The sequence below is a fragment of the Panthera pardus genome, unplaced genomic scaffold (genome assembly GCF_024362965.1).
Source record: "Panthera pardus isolate Hobbes unplaced genomic scaffold, ASM2436296v1 HiC_scaffold_17, whole genome shotgun sequence".
Classification (NCBI taxonomy): Eukaryota; Metazoa; Chordata; class Mammalia; order Carnivora; family Felidae; genus Panthera; species Panthera pardus.
In genome coordinates this window covers 92,899,242-92,911,865 of record NW_026526732.1, presented here as the reverse complement: position 1 = coordinate 92,911,865, position 12,624 = coordinate 92,899,242, and the positions used below count along the sequence as shown (strand labels likewise).

At 37.6% G+C, this 12,624-nt stretch overlaps 3 pseudogenes; all 3 read left to right on the top strand.

Moving 5' to 3' along the window:
* The first annotated feature begins 985 nt into the window (after window positions 1–985).
* On the top strand, window positions 986–2,111 carry LOC109248236 (CUGBP Elav-like family member 2; annotated as a pseudogene).
* A 74-nt stretch (window positions 2,112–2,185) lies between these two features.
* LOC109248237 (iron-sulfur cluster assembly enzyme ISCU-like) lies at window positions 2,186–3,120 on the top strand (annotated as a pseudogene).
* Window positions 3,121–4,757: 1,637 nt separating this feature from the next.
* LOC109248238 (leucine-rich repeat-containing protein 17-like) lies at window positions 4,758–5,599 on the top strand (annotated as a pseudogene).
* The last annotated feature ends 7,025 nt before the right edge of the window (window positions 5,600–12,624 follow it).

The window sequence follows — 12,624 nt, the reverse complement described above, 5'->3', positions numbered from 1 at the left end:
TGTCAGCACAGACCCGACGCGGGGCTTAAACCCATAAACCATGAGATCATGACCTGAGCGCTGAAGTCAGTCGCCCAGCCAAGTGAGCCACCCAGGTGCCCCTCTTTCTTTCCTTTCATTTTCTCTCTTTCTTTCTTTCTTTCTTTCTTTCTTTCTTTCTTTCTTTCTTTCTTTCTTTCTTTCTTTCTTTCTTTCTTTCTTTTCTGTTACAGCCCCTTATCCAGGACACAAGAACATTTAGTTGCCATATCTCCTTAGCTCCTCTAAACTGTGATAGTTTCTTATACTTATTGTCTTTGTTTTAAAGTTTTATTTCATTTGAGAAAAACCAAGACATTGTGAGTAGGGCAGGGGCAGAGAGAGGGAGAGAGAGAATCCCAACCAGTCTCCCCACCACTAGCACAGAGCTGAAATGTGGCTTGAACTCATGCAACCACCAAATCATGACCAGCTAAAACCAAGAGTTGGATGCTTAACCAACTGTGCCACCTAGTTTTCAATTTTTTTTTAATAAACTCCAGAGTTCTGAGAAGTATTTGTTGCTGTCCTTCAACTTGGGCTTGTTTGATGGTATTGTCACGATTTTACTGGTGATAGGAGTATTAGGGATAAAGATAGCAAAACTCATTTTCATTAAGTCATATCAAGTATACCCTTTAGAAGGAAGTAGCCATATACATCCCACACTTAGGGGTGAAGAGTTATACTATATTTCCTTAAGGGGCAAGTATCTACAACATAATTTTTCTTTATTCATACATAAGTTTTGTTTATTGGAATGGTGATGATGATGCTCATCATTGTGAATGTTAAAATGTATTTGTGACTGTAGCTAAATATAAATATGCCATAGAACTGTGAAGTCTATGTAGTTATGTAAACTCAATAAAGAAATCATTTTGGATAATTTACAAAAAAAAAAGCCCCCTTTCCCCCCCATCCTGCACCAGAGCGCAGAGCACGTGCTGAGCACACAACTTCTGCCTTCAAGCTGGATTTTCTCCCTGACAAGATGGTTGAGGGCTGCCTGCTAATTCCTGACAGAATTAACAGCACAGCCAACAGATGAAAAGTGCTTTGGATCACTCAGACCAACCAGACCCAGATCCCATTAAGAAGTTTGTTGGACAGATCCCCGGTCCTGGTTGGAAAGGAAGCTGGGAGAACTTTTTGAGCCTTACGGAGCCATCTACCAGATCAGCATCCTCCCCGACTGGAGTCAGAACCCTCCCCAGAGTAAAGGTTGTTGCTTGGTAACATTTTATACAAGAAAAACTGCACTTGAGGCCCAGAATGCACTGCAGAATATTAAAACTTTACCTGGGATATATCATCCCATTCAACTGAAACCTACAGATAGCGAAAAGTCAGACGCCATGGAAGACCGAAAATTGTTCATAGGAATGGTTTTGAAGAAATGTAATGAGAATGATATCAGTGATGTTTTCTCCATTTGGCCAGATAGAAGAATGCCAGATTGTCCCGGGACCCGATGGGCTGAGTCGAGGCTGTGCGTTTGTCACATTTTCTGTAAGGGCAATGGCACAGAATGCAATCAAAGCCATGCATCAGTCTCAGACCATGGAGGGCTGCTCCTCACCCGTCATAGTCAAGTTCGAAGACACTCAGAAGGACAAAGAGCAAAGGCGCCTCCAACAGCAGCTGGCACGGCAGATGCAACAGTTCAACACTGCTGCCTGGGGGAACCTGACAAGTCTGGGCAGACTCACCCCACAGTACCTGGCGCCTCTGCAGCAGGCCACCTCCTCCAGCAACCTGGGTGCGTTCAGTGGCATTCAGCAGATGGCTGGTATGAATGCCCTGCAGTTACAGAACCTGGCAACGATGGCAGCAGCAGCAGCTAAGGCCCAGACCTCAGCCACCACCACCAAGCAAACCCTTTGTCCACCACGAGCAGCACCCCAGGAGCCCTCGTAAGTCCAGTGGCTGCTTCAACCCCCAACTCCAGTGCTGGTGCAGCCATGAATTCTCTGACCTCTCTTGGGACTCTGCAAGGGCTGATGGGAGCCACTGTAGGACTGAATAATATGAATGCACTAGCGAGTACCATCAACAGACATAGCTCCCTGAAAACAAGGGGTTTGATTTGATCACCTGCCTGTCCTTTCCTTGGTCTGCAAAGTAACATGCCAGTGGGAATGGCTGTCCTCCTCAGCACGTGCTCATGACTGCTGTGCGAGGTCCTCAGGTCCGTGTGTACGCCTCTCTGCATCCCATCTGTTGTGCTTTGTTGGTATTTTCCCTACATTACCATGAGGGACTACAGACGGACTCTGTTGAATGGCAGAGAAGCTATGACTATGAAGTTCTTGTGTGGAGTCTATGTCATACAAATGTTGTTTCCAGCAAGGACAACAGGCTTAAATTATTTTGTTTTTTATTGTTTGCAGTTGGGGTAATAAAGGTATGTATAGTCCATGGGGAATTAAGAATGTGTCTAGTTTCAAACAGTCCCTACGAAACAGTGTGAACCAGGAAAAGTGTTTACTTAAACCAAAAATCGTGAACAAAGAAACAAACAAAAAATATAACTGTCTTCTGCTTAGCCTGTGCAGGCGCAAGCCCACAAGACTGCAGCGGTTGGAGCCGACCTTCTGAGGCGGGCAGGGTCCGCCCTGCCGCTCTGAAGCCCGCATCTGTCTGCTTGGCAGCTGTCGGCTCCCACCCGGCTCTATCACAAGACAGTTGTTGATCACTGTGAAAATCTGAGGAATGTGCGCTCCCTTGACAAGACATCAAAAAATGTTGGATATGGATTGGTGGGAGCTCCAGCATGTGGTGACTGGATGGAATTACAGATTCAAGTAGATGAAAAAGGGACGACTGTGGATGCCAAGTTTAAAACATTTGGCTGTGGTTCTGCAACTGCCTCATTAGCCACAGAATGGGTTCTGCAACTGTGTCATTAGCCACAGAATGGGTACAAGGGAAGACAGTGGAGGAAGCCCTGACCATCAAGAACTCAGACATTGCCAAGGAGCTCTGCCTTCCCCTCCTGAAGCTGCACTGTTCCATCCTGGCGGAAGATGCAATCCAGGCTGCCTTGGTGATGACAGACTGAAACAAGAATCCAAGAAAAGAGAGGTAGAGAAGAAATGAGCCCTCAGCTAAGCGTCCAGCAGGTCATATACACTGTTTGTCCACCCACCACGCAATCACTTTAGATGTTCAGAAGCCCCTGACACTACAGTAAAAGAGCCCTGAGACATGCACAGCACTTGCTGGTCACATTGTGGCTATAACGCAATCAAAATACACAGTTTACTTGTTCCAAATCCCGTGCTTTATTTCAGCCCACTTCTATCGCCTTAACCCAGTTTGTGTATATTTTGAATTGTGTGCATGGCCTGAAAACTAAAATCAGAAACGAAGTCTCAAGTATGGTAGTCCACGAAGTACACAAATGCCAAATTTCACTTGAAACTATCTGAGGAAGATTACCAGTAGAAGGCTTTGGTATGATTGTTTGATACAGCCAATTACTGTACATAAAACAGATTTGCATACATATATATAATAAAATAATGTAAGACCATTATTTTATTATATATGTGTATGCAAATCTGTTTTATGTACAGTAATATACACATAGTTTTATATACATATATATATGTGTGTGTGTATGTGTGTGTATACGTATATATATATATATTTGATTCCAGTATAGAAACCCCCATGTTGAGATGGTCGGGAGTGAGAAGAGGTAAGCAAGGATGGCTGGTTTCTCAAGGCTACGTGATAAATTTCACATATATATATAATATATATAATTCATATATATATTGTCTTGAGAGAAAACTGAAGGAGTAGCTAATAGTCTGTTAGGCGAAAGATCATTAAAACAGGTTCTTTGATTACTGATAAAGGTGTGATTTTTGGCAGATTTGTTGGAAGGCGTTTAAAGAAGTGAGTGATATTGGTATAATAAAACTCCTTCTAGGGGTTCCTGGGTGGCTGAGTTGGTTATCTGGCTGACTCTTGATTTCAGCTCATGTGGTGATCTCACTGTGAGTTCCATTACCATGTGGGGTCTGAGCTGGTGCTGAACCTGCTTGGGAGTTTCCCTCTGCCCCTCCCCCCATTCTCAAAATAAATAAACTTAAAAAAAAAACCTCCTTCTGTTTCCCTATAGTTATGCATGTGAACAAGGTTTCTCAATGTTTAATCTCTGAAAATGGAATGTAGGAATGTGAAATATATATATATATATGACATATATACATGAAATATATATGCTATATGTTATATATATGTCATATAAATGACATACATATGAGACATATATATGACATATATATGACATACATATGAGACAAATATATATGACATATATATGTCATATATATGACATACAGATGAGACATATATATGTGTGTGTGTGTGTGTGTGTGTATTGTTGCTTGAACATGTATATTATCACCTAGCCTGGAGAAACCAGCAATCCTTGCTTGAACATGTACCTCTTCTTGCCCCGGGCTCATCTCAACATGGGGGTTTCTATACTGGAACTTTACCTGGCATTTGATTCCTATTTTGGGGCCATTTCAATTCTTTACTCCAATCCTACTATTATCTCAAATGGGACATCTCGAAGGACTAATGACTAATCAGCCCATGATCACACGTTACTTTGGTGTCATGGATTTGGTATTTTTAAATTTTAGAGGGGAACTTGCTATCACTCATCTATCTATCTATCTATCTATCTATCTATCTATCTATCTATCTATCTGTCATATATATATGACAACCCGTGGCATGTACTCATGAGATGGAAATGCTTATTTCAATGTTGCAGATTCCAAGAAACCTGGATTTGGGGAACTACACCAAGTGTGAAAGCCCACAAGATCTAAAAATCAAAAGCTGCTTCAGATAAACCTTGAACAGTTATGAAATGAAGAAGAAAGGGAACAATTAGACCTGAAACCCCAATGTCAGGGAGACCCCCAGTCATCAAGCCCGAGGTAGACTCTTCTCTTTGCTACAATTACATGTTTCCCATACAAACGCTGGACTGCAAACAGAAAGAGTGGAAGAAAGTTCCAAACAATATCCCTCCAGACATTGTTAAACTTGACTTGTCATACAATGAAATCAACCAGCTTTGACCCAAGGAGTTTGAAGATATTCATGAGCTAAAAAAATTAAACCTCAGCAGCAATGGTATTGAATTCATAGATACTGGTGCTTTTTTAGGATTCACACATTTAGAAGAGTTAGAATTATCAAACAAAAGTCTACAAAACTATGATTGTTGTGTATTAGAAGACTTGTATTTTTTGCAACTCTTGTGGCTCAGAGATACCCTTGGATATGTGACTACAATATCCACTACCTCTACTACTGGTTAAAGCACCACTACAACGTACAATATAATGGCCTGGGATGCAAGATGCCTGAAGAATACACAGGGTGGTTTGTGGGAAAATATGTTCACAGTTACTTTGAAGAATGCCCCAAAGACAAATTACACCCTGAGACATTTGATTAAGGTCGAGAAGATGATGACTGGGAGAAGATTCATAGGGATCATGCAGCAGAGAAGCAAAGTACAAGAATCCCTATAGTAGGATAACTTAGAAATTATTCTGGTTGCAACTAGTTTTGAATTGCTATACCAGTGTCAGAAAACCATATGTTTACATTTTGATTAGCTGTGTTGCCTATTTATGCAGTATCCAGCTAAAGGAAGATTCCCTTAATTATTATTATTATTGCAAGAAATTCTAGCAATCAAAGGAATGCTTTCATCCTGCTTGCCTGCCTGTTTGCAGACCAGCCTTTGGCAAAGACTCCACACAGGTAAACTGCAGGAGTTGGGTCCTACTGATGGCATTGGAATTTCATATGTCCTGTATATATGTTTTTACTGCCTTTTGCAAATAAAATTAAAAAAAAAAAACTTGGTTCATTTAATATATATATATGTATATGTATATATGTGTGTATATATATACATATACACATATATATGTAAATATATATGTATGTAAATATATGTATCATATGTATATGCATTGCTATATATATATGTTATATATATGTAAATATATATAATATATATATGTAAATATATATATATCATATGTATATGCATTGCTAGCTTAAGGAAGAATATATACAACTATATGTGTATATAATAAGCCCTATTATGTATATAAACTTTGCTGAGATTTGAGTGGTATTGTTTTTAATCTATAGATCAAGTCGGGGAGAAAACAAGTTGGGAAGAAATGACATCTTAAAAATATTGAGTGTTCTAATTAGTAAGAAATATTTCTCCATTGGGGTGCCTGGGTGGCTCAGTCAGTTAAGCATCGACTCCTGATTTCACAGGTCATGATCTTATGGTTCATGGGTTCAAGCCCTATATTGGGCTCTGTATTGATAGCGTGGATCCTGCTTGAGATTCTCTCTCCCTCTTTGCCCCTCCCCAGATCATGCTCTCTCTCTCTCTCTCTCTCAGAATAAGTGAATAAACATTTCTCCACTTACTTAGATTGTGAATAAGAAATATACCTCAATTTATTAGATCATGTTTATTTCATGAGTGTTTTGCAGTTTTCCACATACAGATGTTATAGGTATTTTGTTAGATTTATATATAAGTCTTTTATTTTGGGATGGTTGTTTTGTAAGTGGTATTTGTTTTTTGTTTCTTTCTTTCCAATATACCAATGTTCATTGCTAGAAAGCAATTGATTTTTGTATACCTTATATCTTGCAAACTTGTTAAAGCATCTTATTAGTTCCAGGGGTGGTTTTTGAAAAAAAAAAAAAAAAAAAAAAAAAAAAAGTAGATTCTTTGGAGTATCCCACAAAGACAATTATACCATCTGTGAATAAAGACAGATCAATTTCTTCTTGTCCTATCTGTAAATATTTTATTAGGTTAAGGAAGTTCCTACTAGTTTTTAGTTTTTTGACAGCCATTATCATGAATGAACTTTGACTTTTCTCAGATGATTTCTGTGCATCTAATATTATAATTTATGGTTTTTCTTATTCATCTGTTAATATCATATGGTCAAATGATACATGATATGCTAATATGACTGATATGATTATATGTTTTTTAAATTATTTGTGAATATGATTAATTAATTACATAGATTGGTTTATGAATGTTAAACCAGGCTTGCTCTCCTGGCATGATCCCCACTTGTTGATTTCAGGCTTGAATACAGTCCTCTTCTTGTAATCTGCAAATGGCTTATAATTTTAATTTAAACTTTTATCATTAAACTTTTACTCTTTTTGCAAGGTTGTGTCATCTTTATATTCTTAGCTTGAATAATGAAAAGATTCTATACATCCTCTTACTGTTTTGCTTTTTGTTTTAGATAGAGAATAGGAGAGGGGGGAGGGGAAGAGGGGCAGAGGGAGAAAGAGAGAGAATCTCAAGCAAGCTCCAGGCTCAGTGTGGGACCTGATCCCATGACTCTGGGACTATAACTTGAGCCAAAATCAAGAGTTGGATGCTCAACCAACTGAGGCACCCAAGCTCCCCACCCATCTTTAAAATATAGAAATGCATAACAGTTTTTAGCCCTATACTCTACAAAAATATTTATACCATGACTAAGAATAATCCTTAATATATCAAATAATTGAGCTATTTTTATTGCTGTTATAGGCAATTTAATCTCAAATATATCTATTTACCTCAGAAACATCTTAATGGGATTTCTGACATATTGAAATGATGTACCTGGTTTGTTTATACAAAAAGATGTATTAAAGAACTAATAATACACCTCTGTCTTAAAAAATAACAAGCTGAACAGACTGAAAAATTAAACTATTCCTGGTCCACAAGAGAGGGAGGGAATGGGGCAAACCACTGATCCCAACACTGAAGAGACAAGGGAATACAGGGAGTCCTGGGTTACTGGCATAGAGACTCACACAAGGAAATTGAGATGGGCACCAGAGCCTGAGAAAAAAGCTTGAGCTTTAATTGATGCATTGCTAGAGGCTTGGTGTGGAACAAGTCTGAGAGAGAAGTGCAGGGACTGAGTCATACGAAGGTCCCACAATATTTTGAGATTTACCCCCAGAAGCCTGACCACGTTCCAACAGTAAATATCAGAGAAAAACCTCCTCCTGCTTCTGACAAGGGAAGGGGGGGAAAGTTACCATGTTGAAATACACCAGAACATTCTGCTTTTTTTTAAATGTTCATTTATTTATCTTTGAGAGAAAGAGAGAGTAGGAGCAAGGGAGGGGCACAGATAGAGGGAAACAGGGAATCCCAAGCAGGCTCCACGCCCAGCACAGAGCCTGATGCGCAGCTCGATCCCAGAAACCATGAGATCATGATTTGAGCAGAAATCACGAGTCAGACACATAAATGACTAAGCCACCAGGCACCCCCAGAACATTGTTCTTAATAAGGGCTGCCCTCAGGAGAAGCTAGCTAACAAGAGTCTACCTTGCTGGGGTATTATCAGAACCTAACTCACCTAGGGAAGGGAAATACCAAACCCCAATTAATTTTAGCCTTCCATGTGGGGAAAGGGAAATACCCAACTCCATCCCACTCTAGCCATTCCATCCCACCTATGTGATCTGAGAAACACTTGTGAAGTTCACAGTCCAGAGACATACTCACCAAAAGACTGACCCTAATCATAGGACTATGGAATGCTTCCCCTCTTCCCACACTTAATCACATTATTAAAGGCCTATTTACAGCAATGGGATATTATTCAGTACTGCAAAAAAGAGTATAAAGCTATAAAAAGGCATGCAGGAAATTTAGATGCATATTGCTAATCCAAAAAGGCTATGTATTGTAAGATTTCAACTATATGACATTCTGGAAAAGGCAAAACTATGAGTAGAATAAAAGGATCAGTTGGTTGCCAGTGATGGGGAGGGAGAGAAGGGATGAACAGGCAGAGTACAGAGGATTTTTAGGGCAGTGAAAATATTCTGCATATTATAATGGATATATGGATATATATCCATATATATTGAATATATATTATCTATATGTATATTGAATATATTTATATGTAATATATATATTCAAACCATTGAACATACAACACTGAGTGTATATCCATATAACGGATATATATATCCATTATACACACACACACAGACACACACATATATATTTAAACCATTGAATATACAATGCTGAGTGTGAGCCCTATGGTAAACTATAGTTTTGGGTGATTATGATGTGTCAATGTAGGTTCATCCTTGATAACAAATCTACCATTCTGGTGAGTGATGCTAATAATGGGGGAGATCATGCATGTGTGGGGGCACGAGGTGTATGGGAAATATGGGAAATCTCTGTATCTTCCTCTGGATTTTGTTGTGAACCTAAAACTGCTAAAAAAAAAGTCTTTTAAAACACTAGTAAGAAACTACTAAATTATGAAACTGTCACATCGAGTTTTTAACGCAAGACTTGATCTACAAAACTAGGGGAAAGGCCATAAAACACAAATTAATTATGAAGCATAGCAATTTAAAACACTGAAAGCAAATTTATTTTAATGAGAACTCAAAAGAAACTTTCATAGAGACACAACATCATACTTCCATTGAGTACTTGGTGCAAAAAAGTTAGTTTGGACTTCTATTAACAAGTGGTAGGAGCTACCCTCAAATGATGATTCAAATTGGGAAATACTACTTCATCACCTGTTGGAGACAAGTTGCAAATAGAATCATTAAGTATGGTTTGTAGCTATTTTGTTAACAACCTTTCCTGGCCACTCTTCTATAAGCACTCTGCTGGTCACTACCTCTTGAACAAGCTCTTCCTGCAGATCCCACTGAAGTTGTAGATACTGTCCTTTTGATATGGCTATTTTTATTTCACATTTACTAAGATCAACATTGTGGTATTTCTATCCCATTATGTTCCTGTTCTTCTCTCTTAAACAGGGTGAAACATAATCCATGTCTGTTATTGTTCTTGTTTGTGGGGATCTCTATGGATTCCACCACACCAAAATAACCGCTTGGGGAATTAATCAAGTTAAACTCTGAGGCACATAACAAAGTCTGCAAACATGTAAAACAAATAAAATAATGCCTGGTATCATCCAATGGGGTAAGAAATAGTAAGTAGTATTTAAAAACTGAATTTCCCTCCCTCCCACACAATCAGTTCTATTCAAACCTTTTTCTTTTTAGTTGAGATGTGTTACAATTGAGTTTTAATAAGACTTAATTCAACTTACATTATTAAACTCTTACTTTACTTCAAAATATTTACTTTCCAATTTAGAAAGTAGTATAGTCACGATCTCTAATATTCCATTTGCCAGATTTGAATACCATAATTTAGTAGGATGTTGTTTAATAAGTATTAAGGAAGCAACCATATTTTAGTATCTTTTTTTTTTTTGCATTTGCAAAGCATCAACATTAAAATGTTAACTACAAATGCTCAGAAGCTGATCATTTATTCAATATCTGGAACCTTGCTGAAGCCAATAATTCTCAAGTTAGAATAGCTAAAAACTATCAAATATGCAAATAAATCACTTCATACAATTTCAGAATCCTCACAGTTCTTTTCTGTGATCTACCTTTTTTCCCCTCTAATAATTAGTGACAACCTTACATAAATCCATTTGCTTTAGAATACACCAAATTATGGAGTGCCTGGGTGGCTCAGTTGGTTAAGTGTCTGACTTCAGCTCAGATCATGATCTCCCAGCTCATGAGTTCAAGCCCTGCGTCAGGCTCTATGCTGACAGCTCAGAGCCTGGAACCTATTTCATACTCTGTGTCTCCCTCTCTTTCTGCCCCTCCCTCACTAGTGCTCTGTCTCTATAAAAAAAAAAAAAAACATTAAAAAAATTAAAAATATGAAATATATAGAATATACCAAAATATGTAGTATCTATCCCTCTGAATGTTAGATATTTCCTTTACAGGCTACATAACTGATTGCACTTAGTTATTAGGAATTCATATTCTCTGCTTAATTTTGTGTATTTACTTATATCTTAGTCAAAAATTCACACATTCTGGAATTGTTGGCTTATTTTCATATAAATAATCACACTTCTGGAGAATAGCCATAGGCAAAATAAAACAAAATAAAATTATTTTACATCTCTCTTATCATTGTGTTCTGATGCCTTCTTAGTCCTGGATGATATATTAGGTAATTAGACTGGAACTGAAATGGTTATATAACTGAATTAGATCTAGGAATCCAAATATTTTTGCTTAATATATTCATGTGAATGACTATGGATTCACACATTGACTTTTTTTGCTCCTTTTGCTTATATCAATATTTTGATATAGTAAACTACCTAATTCCTGGGAAACACAACAGGAACACCACGTTGAAAAGTTGGGGATATCCTAGTGAGTAGGCAAAACCAATGACCTGAACACAATGGTCTTGATCATTTGTTCAAAAGATATTAGGCTATGTTACTTATTTTCTGTACTATTCATTTGAGCATACTGTATCTTCTAAATATTTAAAAACATAGGAATTTTAAACTCTTGTGATTGATTTGTTGCAGAAATGGTGATAGACTGAAATCTGAATTATTATATGTATTTGTAAATGTGTAACTTAATTTTATTATAGCCTTAAGTAAATTGCATAAAGTATAATCCTAATTAATATGAAAAATAAGTACTTTTATTAGTATTTCCTAAATTATGAATCCTGAAGGCCATTTTTAATTTAACATTTTTACTTTTATCCTGATTAATTCTATTGTCATTTACTATTAATTATGCATACAAATTAAGAGAATATTCCCTGAAGGCAATTATTACAACAAAAATCTAAGTTTTGTGAGACCACTTTACAAATCAGAATATTGTCTAAATAGCTGCTGAAATTATATATATGGAGAGCAAAATAATTTAGATAAAAGGAAGCAATAATAACTACAACTCTCTCAGTGATTATGAATGCACAAAACTCACAATGAATTTTATTTCATATAAGTTTTCAGTAAAACATTGCTTCACATTTGACTCTTGAGAGTTTATTTAAGTTTCAGACTACTAAGTTGTTTTGATTTAGGATGCTCTACCTGCAGAAACAGACAAGGACTTAAACACAGGCTGCTTATTTGGGAGGTGATGCAAATAAGCAACAATGAAGAAGTAGGGAAAATGAAACAGGGACGTAAGAGAGTCATCTAGGAATGTACTATTTAGTTCTTTGCCACTGTGTGTAATGGTGCTCAGTCCCACTGTAGTGGTTTTAAAACTCTTCATCCTTTTCAAAGCAAAGACCCTAATTCTTGTCTCATCGAGTGTAGGCTCTACTTCATAATTCATTGCTAAGGTGTAGCCAGCATCTGGTCAAAGTGTGGCTTCCTCATTCTTCTCTCTTTGGTTCTCTCAGGCAAGCCAACTGCTGTGTCATGAAGATACTCAAGTATCTATGAAAAAGGCCGTATGGAGAAGAAGTAAATTCTCTGGTCAACAATCACATGAGTGTACTTGGAAGAGGACCTTTAGCCCCATACAGGTCCTTCATATGACTCACCCAGCTAATGACTTGACTGCAACCTAATGAAAGATCCTGAGCTAGAATCACCCTGATAAGCCACTCTTAAATTCCTGAATCACAGAAATGGTGAGATA